Raw genomic sequence first — 25,166 nt, forward strand, 5'->3', positions numbered from 1 at the left:
GCTATTATTTCAGTTTATTGATACATTTATTTTTTTCAGCAAATTTGTGTTCCAGTGTTTTATTTATATGTAAAATGTCTACCATGCTTTTATTCTGACATATTTTGGTGAGTTATAACTTTTGAATCGGAGGCCCTAAAATTCTTGAAAACAATGTACCGCTTTTGACTCCTAATTCCAGACAGAAATGAACCGCCAGGAGGGTTAAGCAATGCCAGTTGCCTGGCACCCCTGCTGATCCTCTGCCCCTAATACTTTTTAGCAAATCTGGGGTTTCTGACAATATTGTACAATCTGACAAGATTAGCTGCATGCTTGTTTCTGGTGTTATTCAGACACTATTGAAGCCAAATAGTCCATCAGGGCTGACAGGCAACTGGTATTGTTTAACAGGAAATAAATCTGGCAGCATCCAGGTCACTCTCGCCTCGATTTTACTTTAAGCACTGCATAGTCTTCAAACAGCCTTAGGGCCCGTTTCCACTATTACAAATTCGCATGCGTCTGCCGCATGCAAATTCGCATAGCCAATACAAGTGGATGCGACTGTTTCCACTTGTCAGGATTTCTGAGCATTTTCGTCCCCGTGAAAAATCCGCATGGCAGAGCCATCAGAATTCGGATACCGCTATGCAGGTGTATGCGAATTTTCATGCGAATTCGCATGGAATCAATGGACAAGCACACAGGCACTGCCATGGTTAAATTTGCATACAGCGTCATTCATGCGAATTCGCATGAAAATTCACATACAACCGCATGCGAAATTCGCATCCGCATGCAAATTTTTACTGTGGCAATTCACACCACACAAGTGGAAATGGGCCCTTAGAAGTTGGCCTTCATCACCACGAGTACTGCCAGCTGATTGGTTGAGGCTGCTGGTTACTGGAGTTCCAGATAACTAGGATAGCTGTATATGCTTGGTAAAGAGGTTTTTAGTCTCTTACAAAATCCCCAATAAATGAAGTAATTTGGCTGCTGGCAATAGCCGGTTTCTGAATTACGTGTTCAGAAATTTCGACAACTCGGAGTGGGGATGACATTAACACCACCCAGGAGTTTCAGCGGGCACAGGGTGAGGCGTCTTTCCATATCACCCTGCTCCGAAATTTGGCCCTGGCCATTTTCAATGTACTCTAAAATCCTAGTACTTGTGGTACGCCATGACTTTACTCTGCGTCTCCTAAATAGTCCCATATTTTACAATCTCATGCTTAGGGGGCCAGCCAGGGGTTGTCGTTTTTTTTAACCATAAATGGCCATACCAAATGCAGGCAACAACTAGCAATGCCGCTAAAACTACATATAAGTACAATTCCCACATGCAGGTGTGCTTTAACATAATGCTTTTATATTGAATGTTATTAACAGCCCTTTAGAATATTCTCTCTGTGTGATTAGACATTAACTTGTTACCTCTCGTACAGCTTGTATTGTATCAGCTGGGAACCATATTTACTGCAAATCACGGGGGACGTTAAAAAAACAAAACGAACCAGAGCAGTAGCAGGGAAAAAAAGCCCCGGCTGCATACAAATATACTGCATATGTATTTCAACTGATGCAAAAACAAAAAAATTTCAGCCTTCAGGATAGGCAGAAAAATAAAATGTTAGGTAATTAGGAGCAAAGCAAGTACCGTTAATTACGATAGAAAAAAAATTTTGTTTTTGAAAATCCTCAGAATGCCATAATCTGTGCGAATGGCAGCATTGTCTATAAATAGAATTTTACTTTTGTAGAAAACAAGTCATTTTTCTTGTGTCCGCAGGTCGCCTGTTGTAAGTTTTTTTTCTATAAAAGTGAAACGGTCGGACGCAATCGATGGTCACAGTAAAGAGTCGCTGGGAGTCTCCGGTCGGTCATGGTAGGCACTTTTTCTTTTGTCAGTGCAGAAATTCCAGCCGTGGTTTGACAACAGTGCCACGCCCAGCAACGGGAAGAGGGCGGAGCCAGGGACTGCCGCGCAGCATCTACAGAGCCATAAAGTTGACTATGAACTCCAGGAGTTTGCGGCGGTTGCTCTGAGGTAGGAACGTGCTGCTCCGCTCCAGAACGTTGTTGCGGTTTTCTCTGGAGACCTGAAAGACCTGAAGAGGGAGGGGAGAAGTCAGATGATATTTTAAAATAGTAACATTATTTTTAATATCAGGTATACATGTTTTATGTACATGAACTAATGTAAAGCACTTGCTTAAAATCGTGGGCGTTTTCTGCAATGCGATATCGCACATAATGCTTCCCAATGTGCAATCGCAGCGCACTGGTAGCATTGTGCTATTTTCTGCGGCGGGGGAAAAGGCCGACACTGTTGCTTTGTCTGCAATGGGGAAATAGCAAGCGTCGTGCGATACAGTCAGCTGTTCTCAGCTGGCTGCCGGCCAAGAATGCGGATTCAGCCGTGGGAAACCGCTGCCATTTTCCTGCGGCCTCAAGTGTGACCATTCCCTTTAGTTTTCCATGTAACTCCTAGCCTGGGACCCACTTGCATAGTTTTTGTTTTGAAAAACACTCTCATCCACTTGAATGAGAATCGTGGCACAGTTGGCAGAAAGGATTTTTTGAAAACAAAAACGCTGCAAGTGGGTGCCAGGCCGTAGGCTTTGTTTATAGTGGTGTGATGCAAAAGCTGCATTGTAGCGTGGAATGTCACCCTTCAAAGCAACACCTATGAGACATTCAAAGTGTGTCCGACTTTTCCATTGCTTTGCATTCCTACTTTACAGGGAAAGAAACGCAACACTCACTGTCCACCGAGCAGAACGCTTGTTCATCTTTCTAATATGTGAACATCTGAACTTCAAAGTTGGAAAAACTCAAAGCTAACACATTGTTCTATCCAATTGAAAAATGATTTTTGATTAAGGTAAAGGATGCATTGTAGCTGTATACTCTGAAGACCACTTGTGTGTTATATTTTACTTTACAATATTTATAGCAATCAGATCTGATAAAATTTCAATCACATCAGTTATATACTTTAAAATTATGAAAATACATTAACAATATTAATACACAGACTGGAAACATTGTCTTCATTTCATAGAGGAATAATATCAATTAAATTATCCGTTTAGATCTTCTGTGGGTACCATGAGGATTACCTCGCCGCCTCTGGGGGAGTTGGGATGTGTACAGTTAGGATGAATAATGAGATGCAAATTTCTCCTTGCATTCAAATTTCATGTAAACTATATGCAGCTTGAAATTAAACCAGTCGGACCAATAAAAATTGACAGGAAGGAAAGTTCAAGCTGCATAACATGTACATGAATGCAAGGAGAAAGTCTCATTGATCATCCCCTAGACTGCAGTGTTCCCCAACCCTGTCCTTAAAGGAGAACTGTAGAGAGAGGTGTATGGAGGCTGCCATATTTATTTCCATTTAAGCTATATCAGTTACCTGGCTATCCTGCTGATCCTCTGCCTCTAATACTTTCAGCCATAGACCCTGAACAAGCATGCAGCAGATCATGCGGTGTGAAGGCGAGCTAGCTATCTATACTAGAGGGAAGGGGGTCATCTGGCTACCCATACTGGGGGGGGGTCATCAGGCTACCTATATTAGAGGGAAGGGGGGAGGGGTCATCTCGCTACCTATACTAAAGTGGGGCGGCTGGTGAAAGTGGCCTAAGGTGGTAAAGAGTACATATCCAGCCCTGTACGCCCCCCCCTCCCCCCAAGGATAGATGGCCAGGCATGTCCCCAGTATCAGCACCCCAGTATAGACAGATGTGCCCCCCAATATCAGCCCCACAGTATAGTCAGATCTGTCCCCTGTATTTGCTAGCCCCCCATATAGACAGATGCACCCCCCGAAATAGGACCCACCATTATAGCAAGATGTGTCCCCGGGCTCAATGGTCCCCATTTTAGCCAGATGTGCCCCCAGGATTAGTGCCCCCCCCCCCATTATAGCCAAATGTGCCCCCAGTGTTAGGTTATGGCCCCCAGGACCATCAGATGTGCCCCCCATTATTAATTCCCCACCCCGTTACCCTGATGGGCTCCAAAATACATTTCAACCCCCCCCCCTTTCGGAACACTACCCCCACCCTCTGTTATGGGTAGCCAGATGTGCCCCCCCCCCCTTACTACTCTGCCCCCTCTGTGGCCAGATCGATTAAAATAAAAATGCCCCTGCAAGCAGAATATCTCACCTTACCTGGTTCCTGCGATCATCCTTCAGCCCCAGCTTCCATTCACCGCACTGCACGTAGCCATGTGATGCCGAACATCCGGGTCCCGGCTTGATGACGTCATCAAGCCGGGACACGGATGTTTGGCATCACATAGCTACGTGCTTGCAGGGGCATTTTATTTTAATCGATCTGGCGCGGAGGGGGAGAGATGAAGGATCACCGCTGTTTGCTACAGCGGTGATCGTTCATCCGTGGTGAAGGGGGGGGGGGGGGTCACTAATTGGCTACAAGTGAACATTTTCCCTTTCACCAATTAGTAAGGCAGCTGACAGTCCTGGGGGGGGGTGCGCTCTGAAGCACACCCGATCGTGCTCAGCAGGGCTGCAAGCAAGTCGGTATATCTACGTCATGGTGGCTCGGAGGGTGCCACAGAAGACGTAGATATACTGTAGCAGTGGACAAAGTGGTTAAATGTGCTTGAACAGTGCAAGTTATATCCCCTATCGCAGGCCAAGAAACTAAAGCAATTTAATGACATCCCTGTGCATGCTAGTGGCAGCATAGTGTGTGTAACTAAGCAATGGCCAATGCATATTACATATATAGAGATATATCACTACTGCACAGCTATTGTAAGCATCAGCCATTGCTTAGTTACACACTGCTGCCACTAGCGTGCACAGGGATGTCATTAAATTGGGCTAGTTTATTGGCACGTGCTGGATTATCAGTATAGATGTTACCACTAGGAACATCCCTCTCCTGCAAACACCATAATATCTATAGCTGTATACACACAGGAGATTATTGGCTCCATTTAGAGCAGTGATCTGAAAACTTGGCTCTCCAGCTGTTATGGAACTAGAACTCCCACACTGCATTGCAGGAGTCTGATAGCCACAGTCATGACTCATTAAGGTAAATGCATTGAGGGACTTGTAGTTCCTTAACAACTGGAAATCTAAGTTTGCAGATCACTGCTCTAGAGCATGTACAGTTGTACTGATATCTCATTAAAAGATCTGCGGCGCAAGATCATCTCATGTGATCACACAGCTCCTCTCTTGATCCTACCCACTGTCCCATCATGCACCAAGGTGTCCTCATCCCTCCTCTATAGTATCCCAGGGTGTCTGTAAAGAGTTGTCACTATAGCAATAGTATATAGATCTTACACCAGGCAAAGCTGTAGCTCAGTGTTTTTCAGGGCTCGTTTCCACTATCGCGAATCTGCATGCGTCCAACGCATGCAGATCCGCACATGTAATACAAGTGGATGGGCCTGTTTCCACTGTAGCATTGTTGAGGTGCGTTTTTTTCAGCGTGAAAAAAACGCACAAAAGAGCCAACGATTTCGCCTGCGTCGGGAATCCGTGCGAATCGCCGCTAATGTATTTAATAGTAAAAACGCATGCGTTTGTTACATGCGTTTTTACCCGCGATTTCGCGTGCGATTTCGCACCTTTTTCAATTTTATTTAGCCCTGGCAGTGTCATGGTTAATTTCGCATGGCACCCTGCCATGCGAAATCGCGGGTAAAAACGCATGTGGAAACGCATCCGCATGCGTTTTTACAAGCGTCGGAATGCGGCCGAAATCGCGTCGCAACAGTGGGAACGAGCCCTTAAACCTGTCCTCGTGAATCCCCAGCTTTGCAGGCAGCCTTACCTATGCACAGGTGGGGTAATTAGTCTCAGCTAGGTGGGTTCCATGTATCTGAGACACTAATTATGCCACCTGTGCATAGGGGATGTTGCCTGCAAAGCATGCACCATTGGAGAGTCACAGAGAATGATCCAACGCCATCCTTCCTGGTGACACTAAGGGCTAGATCACCGTGCAGGTGCAGAATAATTCTGCATGTTAATTAATTGCCCATACAATTCGATGTGCCTGTTCACATCTCTGCACTGTAACAGATCGCGTTATCCTAACTGGCTGCATGCAGGCTTTGTATTTAAGTTTATGTCCAGTCCCCATTGCAGTTCAGTCATAACAGGTACATTATGCAGCTGACCACTGTGAATGCAGAAGGTGTGTACGCACCATCTCTGTGGCAGACAAGACACCCGGGTACACACCTAAACTAAGGATATGAAGACTACTTTTACACCACCGTAGTATCCAGATACTCATTATACAGGTGGTAAAATGACATGTAAATCTGTTCTGCAGCTTCCATAGCCATGTTTTTCTCTGCAAGTGGACAATAAACCCCACTGAAAACATCTAGAGATGAATTGATGGTGAACAGAAGCTTCAATGGCTTCTACTGAAGACACCAATAAAAAAACAAACCTAAGCAACAAGTATTTTTTGATGCTTTGACAAACAGATGTATTTGCCTTGTTGTCAATGTGGCGATAGGTACAACACCAGCAACAAATGAGGGGTAAGTGAGAAATGCTGAGAACAAAAAAAAAAAAGCAATGGTCTATCGCAAACATACAAGTGGCCAAAAGTCAAACAGAGATTATCATCAACACCAAAAGTGTTACTGAAGCATTTCTAGAGATGAAGAAGCATCTCCATTGAGGAATCGGGATATTTAATAAAGATCTGCTGTTAAAAGACAACTGGGTACTTATCCGTTAGCCGGGCGCATCCTCTAGGTGGCGACAAAACTCCACCAGAGTTACATCTTTCCCTACTATCCATGTCGGTCTGGAGGGGGAATAGTAATTAGCGCCACCTGCCGGATGCGCCCGGCTAACGGATAAGTACCGACAACTGAAGTGAGAAGTATATGGAGGCTGCCATATTTATTTCCTTTTAAGCAATACCAGTTGCCTGGCTATCCTGCTGATCCTCTGCCTCTGAGGGTGCGTTTCCACTAACGCGAATTCGCATGCGTTCCCCGCATGCAAATTCGCATAACCAATAAAAGTTAATGAGCCTGTGTCCACTTGTCAGGAAAACGGAAAAATCTGCACAGCAGAGGCATACAATGTATTTAATAGGGAATTCGCATGGCATTTTTTTAATGCGAATTTTCATGCAAAATCGCATACGATTTTGCATGGAATCAATGAAAAAGCACACAGGCACTGCCAGGGTTAAAGTCGCACACATCATCATCCATGAAAAATCGTATGCGAATTTGCAGTAAAATTCGCATACAACCGCATGCGATTTCGCTCCTGCATGCGAATTTGTCTGCGGGGAATCCGCGGCGATTCCACACTGCACTAGTGAAAATGCACCCCGATACTAGAAAAAGCATGCAGCAGATCAGGTGTTTGACATTATTGTCAGAGCTGACAAGATTGGCTGCAGTAGTGTCTGAATAACACCAGAAAAAAAAAAGTATGCAGCTAAATAGACCAGCAGGACTGCCAGGCAACTGGTATTGTTTAAAAGGAAATAACTATGTGCTGCACAGCAGTACAATACACTTGCGTACTGCTGCATGCATTCTGCCCGCAAGCGCAGAGCTTAGCTATTCACTGTAAAAAAATGGCATCAGCAGCGGGTAGCAGCGCAGATGGCATGCGATCACACCCGTTGCGTTCCGATCACACGGCCATCTGCGCTACATAGATGTAAACGAGGCCTAACATTGATGTGCTGATAAACAGCGGACAAAAGCGCACTAACTGCAAATGAGGCTTTAACCTTTATATAAAAAAAAAAAACGAAATAAAGAGGCCGCTGTCCTCGGGCAACACACTTCAAAGGAAGCGGGGAACCAAAGAAGGGGCTGCTACTGGAATAGGATGAGCTCGCTGGAAGCTTTCTTTATTTATGAAGTATCATTTTGATTTGAAGTGCTGGAATATAGTATTTCTGGGAATAATTACTAATCTGACTCTCCAGCTTAAATTTAAATCTCTGCATGTAAAACCCCCATCATCCAGCACCAACAGGGATTAGCTGATGCCAGATATAAGTATAGTTTCCAGTTGCTTGACACTCAATGGTCCTGCTACGGTTCCGGTAATCCGGCGACTTCGGCTGAAGGTGCGCACCCTCGCGTCATCAAGCCGGTTGCCGTAAGAGTCCTGCGCATGCGCAGTTCACTAAAGACTGAACCGTGCATGTGCAGGACTCTTACGGTGACCAGCGTGATGAGGCGTACGGTGCGCACATTCAGCCGAAGTCGCCGGATTACCAGGACCATGGAAGGGACCAAGAAAACGCTGAGGGACCTTGCGGGCTATGGGGGGTTGGAGGAAGCATTTTTTCCTTACTGCTCAGGGTATCTTTAATGTAACACTGTATAAAAAAGTATAAAAGTAGTTTATGCATCCTGCAAGGCCAGGATATTTTTCTGGTTAACCGAGTTATGGATAATGGGGGTTTTATTGTACCTTGCAACTAAACTTAGATACCATAGATTTTTCCTCACTTTCTGTCCCACTGACATTCGGAACACCATTGTGTCCATGCACAGAGCATGGGAGACCATAATGAAAACTAGACGGAGGGTATAACTTTTATAGCTGTCTTTGCCTCTGCTGCATAGACTGTCCCTGTTACACTTGTAAGCATCAGGCATGATATCTGCCAACAGGGACACAGACAGCAATAACTTTCCTATAGAGCTTCAAACCCTTCCCTCATTCAAAACTACAAAGTAACCTTTTTCAAAAGCTAAAGGATGAGTGTGCACATATGTACTAAACCATCCCCAGATGAAGTCTTTACAAATAACATAATAATGCAAAACTGAACTTCCCCAGCTACCTACAGTTTACTAGAACTTCCACAGCAGCCTGTACACTGCACACTAGTGGTAATATCTGTGTACCTTACCAGATTCTCCATGCCTCTTCCAGCAATCCCCACTACTGCCCAACACTTTGTAAAAGCTGTACTCACATCTGAAATCTGTAGTTCTGCCTTATCAGTGCTTCCTGCACATCACTTCCTGTTCCTGTCTGTGTGCAGGAAGCAGGATGGGCAATGGCCGGGAAAGAGCAATCATATCTGATCTACTAGTCATGTAAAAACCCATACACAGCGAATGGGTATAGAACACAAAGGGCTCTATTCATAAAACAATTGTCGCGAAAAAACTCGTGGAGGGAAAATACCGCAGCGGTATTTTAGACTTCTGGGTGGTCATTCATAAAAATGTTGGCAGCTGCGATGCAAGTGCGGAGATCTCCTGCTCAAGGCTGGCGGTAAGCTGTCGGAAGGCATGCGGAAACACTTAAGTCGGCAGAGTCTCTCCGTGCGCTGCTCTCTCTGGGAGGTCTGTCCCATTCACTTTCATGTAATCCGAATTCTTCTCGCTACATCAGAGGAAGCGGTATTTCCCATCCTCATACTGCTTCCTCTAACCTTTATGAATGGACATTTTGTTACTTTTTCTAGATAAATCTAGAAAAACACAGCACATGGCGGAAATTTCTCGCTCTGCTGGGGAATTGTAGCTTATCATGCGGAAACAGCTTTTATGAATGCCCACTTTGCTAAATGGTCGGGAAAGTCCGCTGTTTTGAGCGGAAAACTTGCAGTAAAGTTTTATGAATAGAGCCCAAAGTCAGAGTAGTCGCAGGGTTCTCACATCTCCTCTGTGGAGAAATCAGTAATATATTTTAATTGGAATTATGAGCAAGGAATAATTTGAGGCTGTTTTATCACAATATCAAAAGCAGACTCAGCATTCCAGCTGTAGGCTTGTTTTCATGGAGAATGTTGTGCATGTTATACAATGCTGACAGAGGGGAATCCTAGAACCATTCTGATTATGACTTGAGCCACAGCTGATCAAGCTTTTCCACCCCGTTACACATGATTTCACCTGCATTATTGGACAATGGAATCTGTATTTTGTGTGGATTTCTATCTTTGCAACACTAGTACAAAAAAATTTACACTCACCCCCAGATCCACAAAGGTCTTCACAGCATTTTTTACAAGACACAAGGTGGCGCTCTCAGCTAGGAGGAAGAGAGAGAACAGAATAAATAAAATATGTGTCAAGATGGGTTACAAGCCGACACAAAGCCAACATGAAATGCTAGGGACACACTTCCTATCAGATCGAGAGGTTGCACCAATTATATCAGACTTATCCGATCTGCTCCAGATCAATTACAGGATCTATTTTATGAAGTAATGATCTGAAAAATCATTCCCGTTATCAATGGTGAGCAGTTTGGACATGTACACCACCTTGGGCATTCACGATCTCGCCCTGTCCTGGCTTTCATCCTACCTCTCCAACCGCTCCTTCACAACCGCCTTCAATGAGTCCTCGTCCACCCCCAACCACCTCTCGGTGGGAGTCCCCCAAGGTTCGGTCCTTGGCCCCCTACTGTTCACCCTATACACATCCTCCATTGGCAAGGTTATATCCTCCATGGGTTTTAACTATCATCTGTATGCAGATGACACCCAGATCTACCTGCACACCCCTGACATATCCACCACTACCATGGACAAGGTCTCCTCCTGCCTATCAGCCATCTCCTCCTGGATGTCCGCTAGGTTCCTGAAACTAAATCTAGACAAAACGGAATTTATGATCTTCCCACCCCGGCCATCCACGAACCTCCCAGATGTGCATGTCACTGTTAACCACACTACCATTCGCCCTACCTCTCAAGCCCGCTGTCTGGGTGTCACCCTGGACTCTGCACTCTCCTTCACTTCCCACATCCAAAACCTCACAAAGTCCTGCAACTTCCACCTTCGTAACATCTGTAAGATTCGCCCTTTCCTGACCTCTGCCACCACCAAACTCCTCATCCATGCCCTCATAATTTCCCGCCTTGACTACTGCAATGCCCTGCTGTCTGGTCTCCCTATGACCCGAACAGCCCCACTGCAGTCCATCATGAATGCGGCAGCCAGAATTATCCACTGCTCCCATCGCTCCACCACGGCAGATCCCCTTCTAGAATCCCTCCACTGGCTTCCTATCCAGTCCAGAATCAGATTCAAGATACTGTGTCTGACCTACAAATCTGTCCACAAAACCTGTCCAACCTACATTTCCGGTCTTACTCAGAGGTACACACCTAGCCGCTCACTCCGCTCTTCCAATGAACTTCGCCTAACCGCCCCCCGCATCACCCAGTCCCATGCACGCCTCCAGGACTTCTCAAGAGCTGCTCCAACACTATGGAACGCCCTACCTCCACCCATTAGGGCAGCCCCCTCCTTCAACATCTTCAAGAAAGCCCTCAAAACTCACCTTTTCACTCTGGCCTACTACCCCTCACAAGTGCTCTAAACCTACAGCTGAACTCTGGTCCCCTACCATTTGTGTCCTTACCTCTCCCTCTAGATTGTAAGCCTTTGGGCAGGGTCCTCCTCCTTTTGTGTCCTACCTGATCTTGCACCTCCATTACTGTGAACCCTTGCTATGCATCTGAGTGAACCTAACTTGCCTAATCTCCATGCTCCATCCAGTGACTGACTAAGCATTACCTTGTACTCATACTATGGTGTGTGATCTGGTTTTCTTGTATTCCAGTATTGTCATATTGCTGTATGTCACCCCTAAATATTGTCTGTAACCTAAATTAATGTTCAGCGCTGCGTAATATGTTGGCGCTTTATAAAAACAATAAATAAATAAATAATGTAGCCCCCCTTCAGATTACCTGTCGCTCTAACAGGAAATTGTATTGTGTGCACCCAGCATTACACACAGGAGTCTAGTCCTGGGAAAAGAGGTGAGTGGACTCACCTGAAAAACCTGCGCGGTCAAGCATAATGTGGGCGTGGTCATGGGTGGGGCCAAATATACATGACCTTAGCAGTGATGTAAAAGGTCTGCCGGGGAAGTTTGAGCTCTGCTGGTAGAAGTTCCTCCAAAATACAGATAATATGGCAGTGGTTCCCCCAAAATAGACAATGTGGCAGCAGCAGTTCCCCCAACATACACATAATTTGGAAGCAGTTCCCCAAAATACGCGAAACCTGGCAGCGGATCACCCAAAATACACATAACACCCAAAATACATATAATCTAACAGCAGTGGTCCCCCAAACATACACAATCTGGCAGCAGTTCCCCAAAATACGCGCAACCTGGCAGCAGCCGTTACCCTAACATACACATAATCTGGCAGCTGTTACCCAAAATACATAACAGCGGTTCCACAAAAATGCAGATAATCTGACAGCAGTTCCCCCAAAATAGGTACCCCCAGCATAGGTAGCCAGGTCTATAGGTGTCCCCAGTATAAGTAGCCATGAGTATAGTAGTCCCCAGTATATGTAGCCACAGGTATATGTGCCCGGTATATGTAGCCAGGGGTATATGTCCCCAATATATGTAGCCAGGGGTATATGTCCCGGTATATGTAGCCAGGGGTATATGTCCCCAGTATATGTAGCCAGGGGTATATGTCCCCAGTATATGTAGCCAGGGGTCGGCCCCCTGAGCCAATACTTTGTAGAACCATCTTTTGCTGCAATTACAGCTGCCAGTCTTTTAGGGTATGTCTCTACCAGCTTTGCACATCTAGAGACTGAAATCCTTGCCCATTCTTCTTTGCAAAACAGCTCCAGTTTAGTCAGATTAGATGGACAGTGTTTGTGAACAGCAGTTTTCAGATCTTTCCACAGATTCTTGATTGGATTTAGATCTGGACTTTGACTGGGCCATTCTAACACATAGATATGTTTTGTTTTAAACCATTCCATTGTTGCCCTAGCTTTATGTTTAGGGTCGTTGTCCTGCTGGAAGGTGAACCTCCGCCCCAGTCTCAAGTCTTTTGCAGACTCCAAGAGGTTTTCTTCCAAGATTGCCCTGTATTTGGCTCCATCCATCTTCCCATCAACTCTGACCAGCTTCCCTATCCCTGCTGAAGAGAAGCACCCCCAGAGCATGACCGGGCCACAGCAACTCCAACACAGCAGGTCTTGCAAGGTGTCCCTGGTATCCACTGGTTGATGCCTATGAAAAGTGGTCCAAGAAAAGACAGCTGGTCAACGGATAACATGCCATGGCTGCCCAGGGCTGGACAAGGTTTGTGGGGAAATGAAGCTAGCCCGTGGCCTTATCCCACCACTGCAGCACGGACTGCTGGAAAACGTATTACTGGTCATGAGCCAACAGTATCCTGACATTGCAGCTTGCTGAATATGGGGCTGCCTATGAGGAAGATCCCATTAGGCCCCTGAAAGCACCTACCATGGGCACATGAGTCAGAACTGGACCATAGAGCAATGGAAGATGGTGACTTGGTCTTTGGTCTTGAAATTCCAACAGAACATCTGTGGGATGTGCTGGGAAAACAAGACCCATCCATGCAGACCCCACCTCACACCATTACAAGCTAGGATATGCAGCTAATTTTAACTTTTTGCCGACTGCTCCATGTCAATTGGCGTGAACGCAGCGGCAGCTCCAGGACCGCTCAACGCCAATTGGCATGAAGTCCTGGGGGCGGAAATTGCAGGGGATCACGTGCGCCAATGACATCGCCGCTAGGAGACTGTTAGATGGCAAAACCACCATTTACATGTTGCAGCGCTGCGATCTACGGCAGCGCTGTACTGGGGACAGCCGTGTGACACGGCTGTTCCCCTATGAGGCTCAGGAGCGATCCGCTGTCTATGACAGCCAATCGCTGCCACTGGCTGGCGGGGGGAGGGGGGGGGGGAAAGGAAAATTTATCAAAAATGTATAAACAAATAAAATAAAAAAAAATAAACATGCTGGCAGCGATCAGAGGCTACCAACAGAAATCTCTGTTAGTGGGCAGAAAAGGCAGGGGCAGGTTGAAATCACTTGTGAGCTGAGTTGTGCGGCCCTGCAGCAAGGCCTTAAAGCTGCAGTGGCCTAATTTGTAAAAAATAGCCTGGTCACTAGGGGGGTGTAAGCCTACAGTCCTTCAGTGGTTAAACACACTTAAAGCGGACCTGCACTCAGAACTTCCTCTCTGCTCTAAAAGATAACCAACAACATAATAACCTTTAAAGAAAAACAATTCTTTATTACAGCTTACGGGGCTCCTACAATAAATCTGCAGTGTGTCTACTTCATGCTTTTAAGGAAGCGGAGAAAGGGTTAACATCCCGTGTTTACATATTAGCGGTGTCTGTGGAGATTGACGAATTCCTGGGCTGACACAGCTGAGAGATGAAATTACACTTGTGATCACTTGAATGAGGGGAAATTAGGCGGGCTCTTTTCTCTAATAACACTCAGGGTGCATTCTTCTGTTTTCCTTCTGCCCTGAGTGTAGTTCCACTTTAAGTATATTGACACTTTAAAGTGAGGAAGAGGAAAGTCTCTGAATCCTATAGAGGCTTCCCGGATCCTCTTGGCTCCAGCCGCAGCTCGCCGGGACCCTCAACATCTGGGCTGCCCTCCTCTTCTAGCTTGAGTGTGGCCGTACTGCAACAATAGGCGCAGTACACCCCCACTTATGCCTGAACAGGTGCGCACGCCTGATGTTCCTACCATAAAGCCCTCTTCTGAGTGCCTGCATTTGGCAACAGGGGACTGGAGGATGCAATGGAAAGCCTCTACAGCAGGAGTGTCCAAACTTTTGAGGCCTAGGGCCATATCGCTGTTCTTGAGAGTGCTAGGGGGCCGAACTAGCAAAATTAAACTCATTTTTGCTGATTGCTGCTAAGTACACCCCTGCATGCGGCACCGCAGCTACAGCCTGTGGGCCACATGGAATTAACAACTGCAAAGAGCTTTGGGAGTCACCAGAAATGGCTCGGCGGGCCATATGTGGACCCCGGGTCAGAATTTGCAAATGATTGCTCTATACAGGATCCAGAGGATTCACCCTTCTTGGGTAAGTATGCACTATTGCTTCGGGTACACTTTAAGGTCACGTTGTGCTTCTCTAGAAAGCTGGAGGAGCAATTAATAAAAGTATTAAGCTCAGTGCAGTTTCTAGGCTAAAATGCACCCAGGGCGAGGGTGTAAAAATTGCGCCCCCCCCCCCCCCCCTAGGTTAGATAGGTAGGTGCCTCTCAGTATAGGTTAGATTAGGTAGGTGCCCCCTAGTATAGGCTAGATTAGACAGGTGCCCCCCAGAATAGGTTAGATTAGGTAGCTGCCCCCCAGTATAGGTTAGATAAGGTAGCTGCCCCCCCAGTATAGGTTAGGTAGGTGCCCCCCAGTATAGGTTAGGTAGGTGCCCCCCAGTATAGGTTAGATAGGTAGCTGCCCCCCAGTATAAGTTAGATTAGGTAGCTGCCCCCCAGTGTAGGTTAGATAGGTAGCTGCCCCCCCAGTGTTGGTTATATTAGGTAGCTGCCCCCCAGTGTAGGTTAGATAGGTAGCTGCCCCCCAGTGTAGGTTAGATAGGTAGCTGCCCCCCAGCGTAGGTTAGATTAGGTAGGTGCCCCCCAGTGTAGGTTAGATAGGTAGCTGCCCCCCAGCGTAGGTTAGATTAGGTAGCTGCCCCCAGTATAGGTTAGATAGGTAGCTGCCCCCCAGTGTAGGTTAGATTAGGTAGCTGCCCCCCAGTGTAGGTTAGATAGGTAGCTGCTCCCCCAGTGTTGGTTATATTAGGTAGCTGCCCCCCAGTGTAGGTTAGATAGGTAGCTGCCCCCCAGTGTAGGTTAGATAGGTAGCTGCCCCCCAGCGTAGGTTAGATTAGGTAGGTGCCCCCCAGTGTAGGTTAGATAGGTAGCTGCCCCCCAGCGTAGGTTAGATTAGGTAGCTGCCCCCAGTGTAGGTTAGATAGGTAGGTGCCCCCCAGCGTAGGTTAGATTAGCAGCTGCCCCCCAGCGTAGGTTAGATTAGCAGCTGCCCCCCAGCGTAGGTTAGATTAGGTAGGTGCCCCCAGAATAGGTTAGATAGGTAGATGCCCCCAATAATGGAGGGGGGAGCCGCAGGGAGGGCAGCCCGACCTCTCCCTCCCTCTCCTCTCCCGGGCGCCCTCCGTGCTCCCCCCTCAGATGCAGAGTCCCTGAGCAGCAGGGAAGCGCTGTTTACAACTCACCGGCTGCCTGGCTCCAAGCGCTGCTCTCTCGCCGCTGGTCTCCTCTCTCTGTATACATACTGATACACGCTGCTTCCAGATACAGGAAGCAGCGTGTATCAGTACGTATACAGAGAGAGAGAGGAGACCAGCGGCGAGAGAGCAGCGCTTGGAGCCAGGCAGCCGGTGAGTTGTAAACAGCGCTTCCCTGCTGCTCACGGACTCTGCATCTGAGGGGGGAGCACGGAGGGCGCCCGGGAGAGGGAGGGAGAGGTCGGGCTGCCCTCCCCGCGGCTCCGGCTCCCCCCTCCATTATAGCGCCCCCCTCCCAACAGCGCCCCGGGCGGCGGCACGCTCCGCACGGGGCAAGAAACGGGGCTGATTAAGCTGTTAAAATATAAAAGAACTGCTGTGATTTTTATCACTCAACCAAGTGACGGCTGATTGGATCCTGGCCTTTTGTCTGTTTGAATCTCACTATTCACACAGATAATAGCGGCTTCAGGCCTGATCTACCCTATCTGGCATTAAAAACATCCTCTTCTTGGCCAGAGTTTAGTGCTTTGTTTAAGGACGTGTTTGACCACTGAGGGTTTTTTCCCCTTTAGGACCAGAGAAATTTTTACCTTTCAGCGCTCCTCCCTTTCTTTCACCAATAACTTAATCACTACTTATGACAACAAATCATCTACATCTTGTTTTCTTCACCACCAATTAGGCTTTCTTTGAGTGGTACATTATGCTAAGAATTATTTTATTCTAAATGCATTTTAATGGGAATAATAATAAAAAAAAGTGGAAAATAAATATATTTCAGTTTTCGGCCATTCTAGTCATAAAATAAAACGTTCTACTGTGGATAAAAGCCACACATTTTATTTGCCCATTTGTCACGGTTATTGCAACGTTTAAAATATTTCCCTATTTCCATTTGCCGGGCTGTCCTGCTGGTCGTCTGCCTCTAATATTTTTAGTCATAGACCCTGAACAAGCATGCAGATCAGGTCTTTCTGACTGGATTATCCACATGCTTGTTGCAGGTGTGTGATTCAGACACTACTGCAGCAAAAGGGATCAGCAGGACTGCCAGGCAACTAGTATTGTTTAACTACCTAACAACGGCGTCACGCCAAAGGGCGTGACCGCGGCGGCAGCCCCAGGACCGCCTAACACCATTTCCTGGGGCCGGCTACTGCAGGAGATCGCGCACGCAGATGCGGGCGCATCTCCGCTTGGAAGGCGGAGCTCCGCCCAGCTTTCAGTCCTCGAGCAGTGCTGTAGTGGGGACAGCCGTGTGAAACAACTGTCCCTCTGTGGGACACAGGAGCGATCGGCAGTTATAGGCCGAAGCCTCTCACAGCCAATCGCTATGATAGGCTGGCCCGGGGGGAGGGAGGGAAGGTTGGAAAAGTTTAAGAAAAATACACCTTTTTATTAAAAATAAATAAATATTTGTAAAAAAAAATAAACATCTGGGGGCGATCAGACCCCACCAACAGAGCTCTATTGCTGGGGAGAAAGGGGGGGGGGGGGGATCACTTGTGTGCTGTGTTGTGTGGCCTTGCAGCGAGCCCTTAAAGCTGCAGTGGCCCTTTTAGTAAAAAATGACCTGATCTTTAGGGGGGTTTAGCACTGTGGTCCTCAAATGGTTAAAGTGGACCTGAACTCTTGAAGAGGACAGAAATAAAACAGAGAAATGCACCCTGTATGTATTTAGAGAGGTAAGCCTGTCTAATTCCCCCTCATCTGTGTCTAACCACAACTGTAATTTGATCTCTCCCCTGGGTCAGCTGACTGTCACTGCAGATAAGGTCATTTGAAAGCACAGAATGTTAGGAAGTAGAAACACTGAAGATTTATTGTATGATTTGTATCAGCTGTAACAAAGAAACACAAGGGGGAACGAGGAGCCCAAATGTTGATAAAACAAATTTGTTGTCATTTGTGAGCGCTGAGTGAATCTGTCAAAAAAAAATAAAAATCTGTCTTATCAGTCTGCCGACAGACTGTACGCACGTCCCAGCAGGAAGGTCTGACGGATGCGTCGTTTGTTACAATACTACGTGTGTACACACCTTAAAGATAACCTAAAGTAAAAAAAAATGAGATTAACTCACCTGGGGCTTCCCTCAGCCCCCTGCAGACGATCGGTGCCCTCGCAGCTCCGGTCCGATGCTTCTGGACCCGCCGGCGAGCACTTCCGGTTTCGCCGTCACCGGCCGACAGGCATGGGAACGCGAGTGATTGTTCACGTTCCCAGCCTGTATATCGCCCCCTATGCTGCTATTGCGGCCTCCTGGCCACAATAGCAGCATAGGGGGCGATATACAGGCTGGGAACACGAAGAATCACTCGCGTTCCCATGCCTGTCGGCCGGTGACGGCCAAACCGGAAGTGCTCGCCGGCGGGTCCTGGGCCATCGGAGCGGAGCTGCGAGGGCACCGATCGTCTGCAGGGGGCTGAGGGAAGCCTAAAATCTCTTTTTTTTTGCCTTTAGGTTCACTTTAAAGAGACTCTGACGTCTTAATAAAAAAAACATATTTTTATTTAATATGTTTAATACTTTAGCCCTAACTAAACCGCCGCTCTGCGCTATCTAAATCCCCCCCAAACTCCCCGAGGAGCGCTTTTGTGTGAGGCAGGAGTATGAGCTGCAGCCCTGCCTCACACGCGTCTGTCAGCGGCGGATCGCTGCCTCTCCCCCGCCCCTCTCAGTCTTCCTTCAGTGAGAGGGGTGGAGATCCGCCGCTGACAGACGCGTGTGAGGCAGGGCTGCAGCTCATACCCCTGCCTCACACCGAAGCTAATGCTGGCAGCAAAATCCACGACCAAGAAAGTCGTGGATTTTGCAGGGGAGAGGGAGGGCACGTTAGGGGGGATTTAGATAATTCAAAGCGGCGGGGATGCGGCGGTTTAGTTAGGGCTAAGGTATTAATCATAATTATTAAATAAAAATACTTTTTTTAGTGACTTCAGAGTCTCTTTAAGGGGCCAGTGATTGTCTCCTCTTAACCAAATAGCGGTGAGTATGCTTCTATGCATACCCACGGCGTCTGATAAGGGTGCCTGTAAGGCTGACCTGAACTCAGAACTTCCTCTATGCTCTAAACGATGTACAACGGTATAACTTTTAAAGAAAAACATTTCTTTGTTACGGCTGATACACATCCTGCAATAAATTTGTTTCTACTTCCTGCTTTCATGGAAGCAGACATGTAATTATCCTGTGCTTTCAAATGATCTTATCTGCCGTGGCAGTCAGGTGACACAGGGGATAGATCAAATTACAACTTGTGATTAGACACAAATGAGGGGTAATAAGTCAGGCGAAACTCTCTAAATACATACAGGGTGCATCCTATATAATAAACCCTAACCGTCCTTGCGTCATCCTCCTCCTGTCCGTGTTTTCTGGCTACTGCGCATGTGTAGCCGACAGGAGGAGGACAGGGGGGTGGGCGGCTTATTCAGAAAGAGCCTAGCACCCGTCTGTAAACAGGCCTTAGGCCTAGTTTCTATATGTTTTTCTTCCGTCAAGTACAAGAGTTCAGGTCCACTTTAAAGGGAACATGACAGTGGTGGGGGAAAAAAAGTCATACATACCTGGAGCCTCCTCCAGCCCCTTGGCTCCTTTGCCATCTTCCTGGCCTGCCTCAATCTGCCGCTTTGGTCCTCTGCACATGCGCGGCTCGGCCACGTTCCAGCCCCCATCGTGCTCCCGTCACCAGGAGCATACAGTGCCTGCGCAGTACTACTGTACAGGTGCAGAACGCTCCTGGAGTTAGGAGTGCGATGGTGGTGAATGCAAAGCTGAACTTCAGAGGACCCTAGCAGCAGATCGAGGTGTCCCGGGAGGACAGTGAGGAAGCCTCAGGTATGTATGAATCTTTCCCCCTCCCCAGTATCAGGTACACTTTAAACATGTTTTCCGCATGCAGAATATAACTGACAGCAGAGTGCAGCACTGTGTGTGTTTTTGCTATCAATTACATTAGCAGCTATAAAAAAAAAAACGCACGTTATTCCACATGCAAGCACACATGGAGTTTTATACATACCTGGGCCTTCCTCCAGCCTCCTCCATGCAGATCGCTTTTTTTTTTTTTTTTAGCTCACAACTGTCCTTTTAAAGAGAATCTGAAGTCTACTAAAAACAAGGTTTTTACTATAAAAACCTCTTTAACCTAATTGCCCCTCCTAAAACGCTGCATCCCCGCGGCTGAAAACGCCATAAATCAGCCCAAATTACCTTGGGGACATCGCGGGGCTCCCTCCGCATAGAGGAAGAGCTTTCAGCTGCAGCTCTGCCTCCATGCGCGTCCATCAGCGCGGATAGCCGCCTCGGCGGAGATATGCGCGGATTGACGCGCATGGAGGCAGAGCTGCAGCTGAAAGCTCTGCTTCCTTAGGGAAGCAACATCCACGACCTAGAAAGTCATGGATTTTGCCATAAGGGGTTAGGGGTGATTTATGGCGTTTTCAGGCGCGCACAAGCTTGTGCTGACTTATGCAATAAAATTAAAAACTGCGTTGTGATGATGGTGTGCTGACCTAAATTCATTTGCAACTATTGACATTTGGGTGACATGGCTTAGCACCCAGGTTCAGCACCCAACACTCAGGCAAGGTGTACCACTCCAGAAATGTTTGTGCACCATTCCAGTGCTGGGTCCCTCTTTGGTTCAATGTTTCTTCACTGTGCAACCATGGCCGTGGGTGAGTATGTCTGTACTGGGCATGTGCAAAAAAGGATCGATCATGCATGCCGAGTAGAACTGATGCTGAGAATACATGGTTAGATAGTTGCGCCGGATTGAGCCGCTGGCTCGATCCCGGCGCATCCCTGCTTGTCCCCGCCGGCGCCTGGATTGATCCCCGCTCGTCCCCTCGGGCGCTCCTTCCGCTCGTTTTCTGCCCATTGTCACATGCCCAGTACAAATGTGCTCACCCACGGCCGCCCTAACCCTCCTGCTATACGTTTGATAGTGAATGTAAGCTGATTCGACGGGTAGGTTATTTCGTCGGTACACCCGCCCTTGTGCACTGAACAAGCCTATTCAACCAGAAGGGGACCCAGGTCCCCACATACTCGGGCTTTAAAGCAGCAGAAGGTATTCCCAGCAGGCACATCTGCTCCTCCAGGCAACGTAATATCTCCTCTCTTATCTGCACAGGAGAGGCTGCACTGAAGAGCCCTCTCCACTCTCCAGCGAAGGGGTTACTATGCTATCCCGGTGGTAGAGAGGGGAGAGAGCATAAACTGTGCAGGGAGATGTCGCCCTGCGGCCTCCGTCCAGCCGCTGCAGGCTTCCGTCAGCTCAGCAAATTCTCTCCTGTGTTCCTGTCTCAGGACGGGCTGCAGTGTGGACGGACCGTGGCTGCCGTGTGTCTGTGGCAACCGGTGCAGCTTCCCATCCGCCCTTAGCAATTTCCCACCCCAGGCACGCGTACATTTGAAATCGGATGGGATTAAGGGCGGATGGGAAGCTGCACAGGTTGCCACAGACACACGGCAGCCACGGTCCGTCCACACTGCAGCCCGTCCTGTGGAGGCGCGGCGCCGGCTGCGCCCAAATCTAGCAGCGCTGAAAAGCACTGCTCCGCCAGGCACCGTCCTATGTTGGCTTCCCAGAAATCCAGCCCTGACCCTGTGCATGCCAGTCACTCACATCACATCCTCATGTTTTCACACACATGTCGTCATTCACTTCTCTCTGGCTGCTTGCAGGAGATTGTCACATGGGGGGCGGGGCCAAAACGGAGGGAAAAAGAAACTGGCGACATCATTGGCCAAGGAGGGGGGGGGGGGGGGGAACAAAGGCTGAGGCTAAGCTGCGCTGATTGGTTTAGCAGAGCTGAGGGGCGGGACTCTTGTCTGCAGGCTCAGCAGGAAACACATATTTATGGACATTGCAGCGATTAATACAGAAATCCCGGACACAAAAAAGTAAAACTATTTATAGAAAGTTTGTTATTTAACATGGTTGGCAATGTGTTGTGGGCGGGGTTTGGTGCTTACATCATCATCATCTAGCTCAGCCTGCAGCTATCCTTATGGGCTGAGGCTGAGCCTGTCACACGAAACCCCATCGCCCCCTGGCCAATCACTGGCAGGGGGCGTGGATTTGATGTGAAAAGGTGGGAGGTTTGAGTAGTACTTCTGTAGTGTGCATGGGGATCAGCTGATAGTCTGGTGTGTAGTGCTCACAGCCTGCCTGTCATCCTATGCGTCCTCCAACAGCAGAAGCCAGCCTCGTGCCTCCTCCAGCAGCAGCAGCAGCAGCAGCAGCAGCAGCAGCAGCAGCAGCAGCAGCAGCAGCAGCAGCAGAAGCCAGCCTCATGCCTCCTCCAGCAGCAGCAGAAGCCAGCCTCATGCCTCCTCCAGCAGCAGCAGAAGCCAGCCTCATGCCTCCTCCAGCAGCAGCAGAAGCCAGCCTCATGCCTCCTCCTGCAGCAGCAGAAGCCAGCCTCATGCCTCCTCCAGCAGAAGCCAGCCTCATGCCTCCTCCAGCAGAAGCCAGCCTCATGCCTCCTCCAGCAGAAGCCAGCCTCATGCCTCCTCCAGCAGAAGCCAGCCTCATGCCTCCTCCAGCAGAAGCCAGCCTCATGCCTCCTCCAGCAGAAGCCAGCCTCATGCCTCCTCCAGCAGAAGCCAGCCTCATGCCTCCTCCAGCAGAAGCCAGCCTCATGCCTCCTCCAGCAGAAGCCAGCCTCATGCCTCCTCCAGCAGAAGCCAGCCTCGTGCCTCCTCCAGCAGCAGAAGCCAGCCTCGTGCCTCCTCCAGCAGCAGCAGAAGCCAGCCTCGTGCCTCCTCCAGCAGCAGCAGAAGCCGGCCTCGTGCCTCCTCCAGCAGCAGCAGCAGAAGCCGGCCTCGTGCCTCCTCCAGCAGCAGCAGCAGAAGCCGGCCTCGTGCCTCCTCCAGCAGCAGAAGCCGGCCTCGTGCCTCCTCCAGCAGCAGAAGCCGGCCTCGTGCCTCCTCCAGCAGCAGCAGCAGAAGCCGGCCTCGTGCCTCCTCCAGCAGCAGAAGCCGGCCTCGTGCCTCCTCCAGCAGCAGAAGCCGGCCTCGTGCCTCCTCCAGCAGCAGCAGCAGAAGCCGGCCTCGTGCCTCCTCCAGCAGCAGAAGCCGGCCTCGTGCCTCCTCCAGCAGCAGCAGCAGAAGCCGGCCTCATGCCTCCTCCAGCAGCAGCAGCAAAAGCCGGCCTCATGCCTCCTCCAGCAGCAGCAGCAGAAGCCGGCCTCATGCCTGTTCCAGCGGCTGAAGCCGGCCTCATGCCTGTTCCAGCGGCTGAAGCCGGCCTCATGCCTGTTCCAGCGGCTGAAGCCGGCCTCATGCCTGTTCCAGCGGCTGAAGCCGGCCTCATGCCTGTTCCAGCGGCTGAAGCCGGCCTCATGCCTGTTCCAGCGGCTGAAGCCGGCCTCATGCCTGTTCCAGCGGCTGAAGCCGGCCTCATGCCTGTTCCAGCGGCTGAAGCCGGCCTCATGCCTCTTCCAGCGGCTGAAGCCGGCCTCAGGCCTCTTCCAGCGGCTGAAGCCGGCCTCAGGCCTCTTCCAGCGGCTGAAGCCGGCCTCAGGCCTCTTCCAGCGGCTGAAGCCGGCCTCAGGCCTCTTCCAGCGGCTGAAGCCGGCCTCAGGCCTCTTCCAGCGGCTGAAGCCGGCCTCAGGCCTCTTCCAGCGGCTGAAGCCGGCCTCAGGCCTCCTGCAGCCAGCCTCATGCCTCCTCCTCCACCATGTACAGCAGCAGAAGCCGGCCTTGTGCCCCAGTTGTCCTCACGGTAAGTAGCTGAGCTCACTCACTTGCTTTTAAAGGGAAACTTAACTGAGAGGGATATGAATGTTTCCTTTTAAACAATACCAGTTGCCTGGCAGTCCTACTGATCTCTTTGACTGCAGTAGTGGCTTAATCACACCAGAAACAAGCATGCAGCTAATCCAGTCTGACGTCAGTCAGAACACCTGATCTGCATGGTTGTTGAGGGGCTGTGGCTAACAGTATTGGATACACAGGATCATCAGGAGAGTTAGGCAACTGGTATTATTTTAAAAGAAATCTATATCCTTCTCAGTTTAGGTTCACTTTAAACGAAACCAGTTTCTTAGCTATCCTGCTTATCATCTGCCTGTAATCTTTTTAGCTATTGACCCTGAACAAGCATGCAGCATATCAGGTGCTTCTGACATTGTCACTTCTGACAAGATTATCTGATGTTTGTTTCTGGTGTGATTCAGTCAATACTGCAACCAAATCAGCTGTATAGCAAAACAAATTATATTGTTTAAGAGAAATTACGTTTTGCAGCCCCCATATCTCTTGTTGCAGCCTACAGGCCCCTTGGAGGAAGTACTCAGGTAAGCATAAATGCTTGTAGTTCTTTGGTTTCCTTTAGGCATCTTTCAGACAGCAGAGGCACTAACAGGTGCCCAGCTGGTGCTGGAGAGCAGCTGACAGGCAGTGAATGAAACGCCTGTCTGAAAGAGGCCTCAAGCAGCTGCAGGCCCAGTCTGTAACGCCAGCCATCCTGCAGCACAGCAGGTCACCCAGCATAGCATCCCCAGGTCAGCTGGTCACTCGGCTGGCACAATACAGTCAGCATCACCAGGCTGTTAAAGGGAACCAGAGACGTTGGGGGGAAGCTTTTATACATACCTGGGGCTTCCTCCTGCCCCATATGCACGGATCGCTCCCACGCCGCCGTCCTCTGCTGCCTGGATCCGCCGGTACCGGGTCCCATCATTGCTGCCAGTCGGCCAATTGTCTGCATCACACGGGGCTCCCTCCATATACATACGCATGAGGCTGCTTACTGCGCAGCCTCATGGGTATGGAGGGAGCCCCTGTGATGCGGACAATTGGCCGCGTCCGCCGGAAGTGACTGGACCCGGTACCGCCCATACAGGAAGCGGAGGATGGCGGGGTGGGAGCGATCCAGGCTTATGGGGCTGGAAGAAGCCCCAGGGATGTATAAAAGCCTGTTCTATTTTTTAACAACATTCCTCTCTGGTTCCCTTTAAGCAATTCAGCTCAATACCACCAGCTCGTTATGCCAGCAGAGCATCCCCACCAGCCAACCCAGCTCACATGACTGCCAGGCCAGCCCAGCACCCAGGCCAACACAGGAACTCTGCCTATTATTGTAAAATTCTGGCCGTTTATGGTATTTGTGTGGGA

At 49.0% G+C, this 25,166-nt stretch overlaps 1 long non-coding RNA gene across 2 annotated transcripts; it reads right to left on the minus strand.

The window, feature by feature from the left end:
• Positions 1–1,332: 1,332 nt before the first annotated feature.
• Positions 1,333–21,752, minus strand: LOC137533829 (uncharacterized). Of its 2 annotated transcripts, none has more exons than XR_011024226.1 (3): positions 21,670–21,752; positions 9,975–10,033; positions 1,333–2,093 (listed from the first exon to the last, which is right to left on the minus strand). It is a non-coding gene; the product is annotated as an uncharacterized lncRNA (long non-coding RNA). The 2 variants fall into 2 exon arrangements; XR_011024227.1 differs by lacking the exon at positions 21,670–21,752 and adding an exon at positions 21,090–21,274.
• Between the last annotated feature and the right edge of the window lie 3,414 nt (positions 21,753–25,166).

Source organism: Hyperolius riggenbachi, chromosome 10, assembly GCF_040937935.1.
Source record: "Hyperolius riggenbachi isolate aHypRig1 chromosome 10, aHypRig1.pri, whole genome shotgun sequence".
NCBI lineage: Eukaryota > Metazoa > Chordata > Amphibia > Anura > Hyperoliidae > Hyperolius > Hyperolius riggenbachi.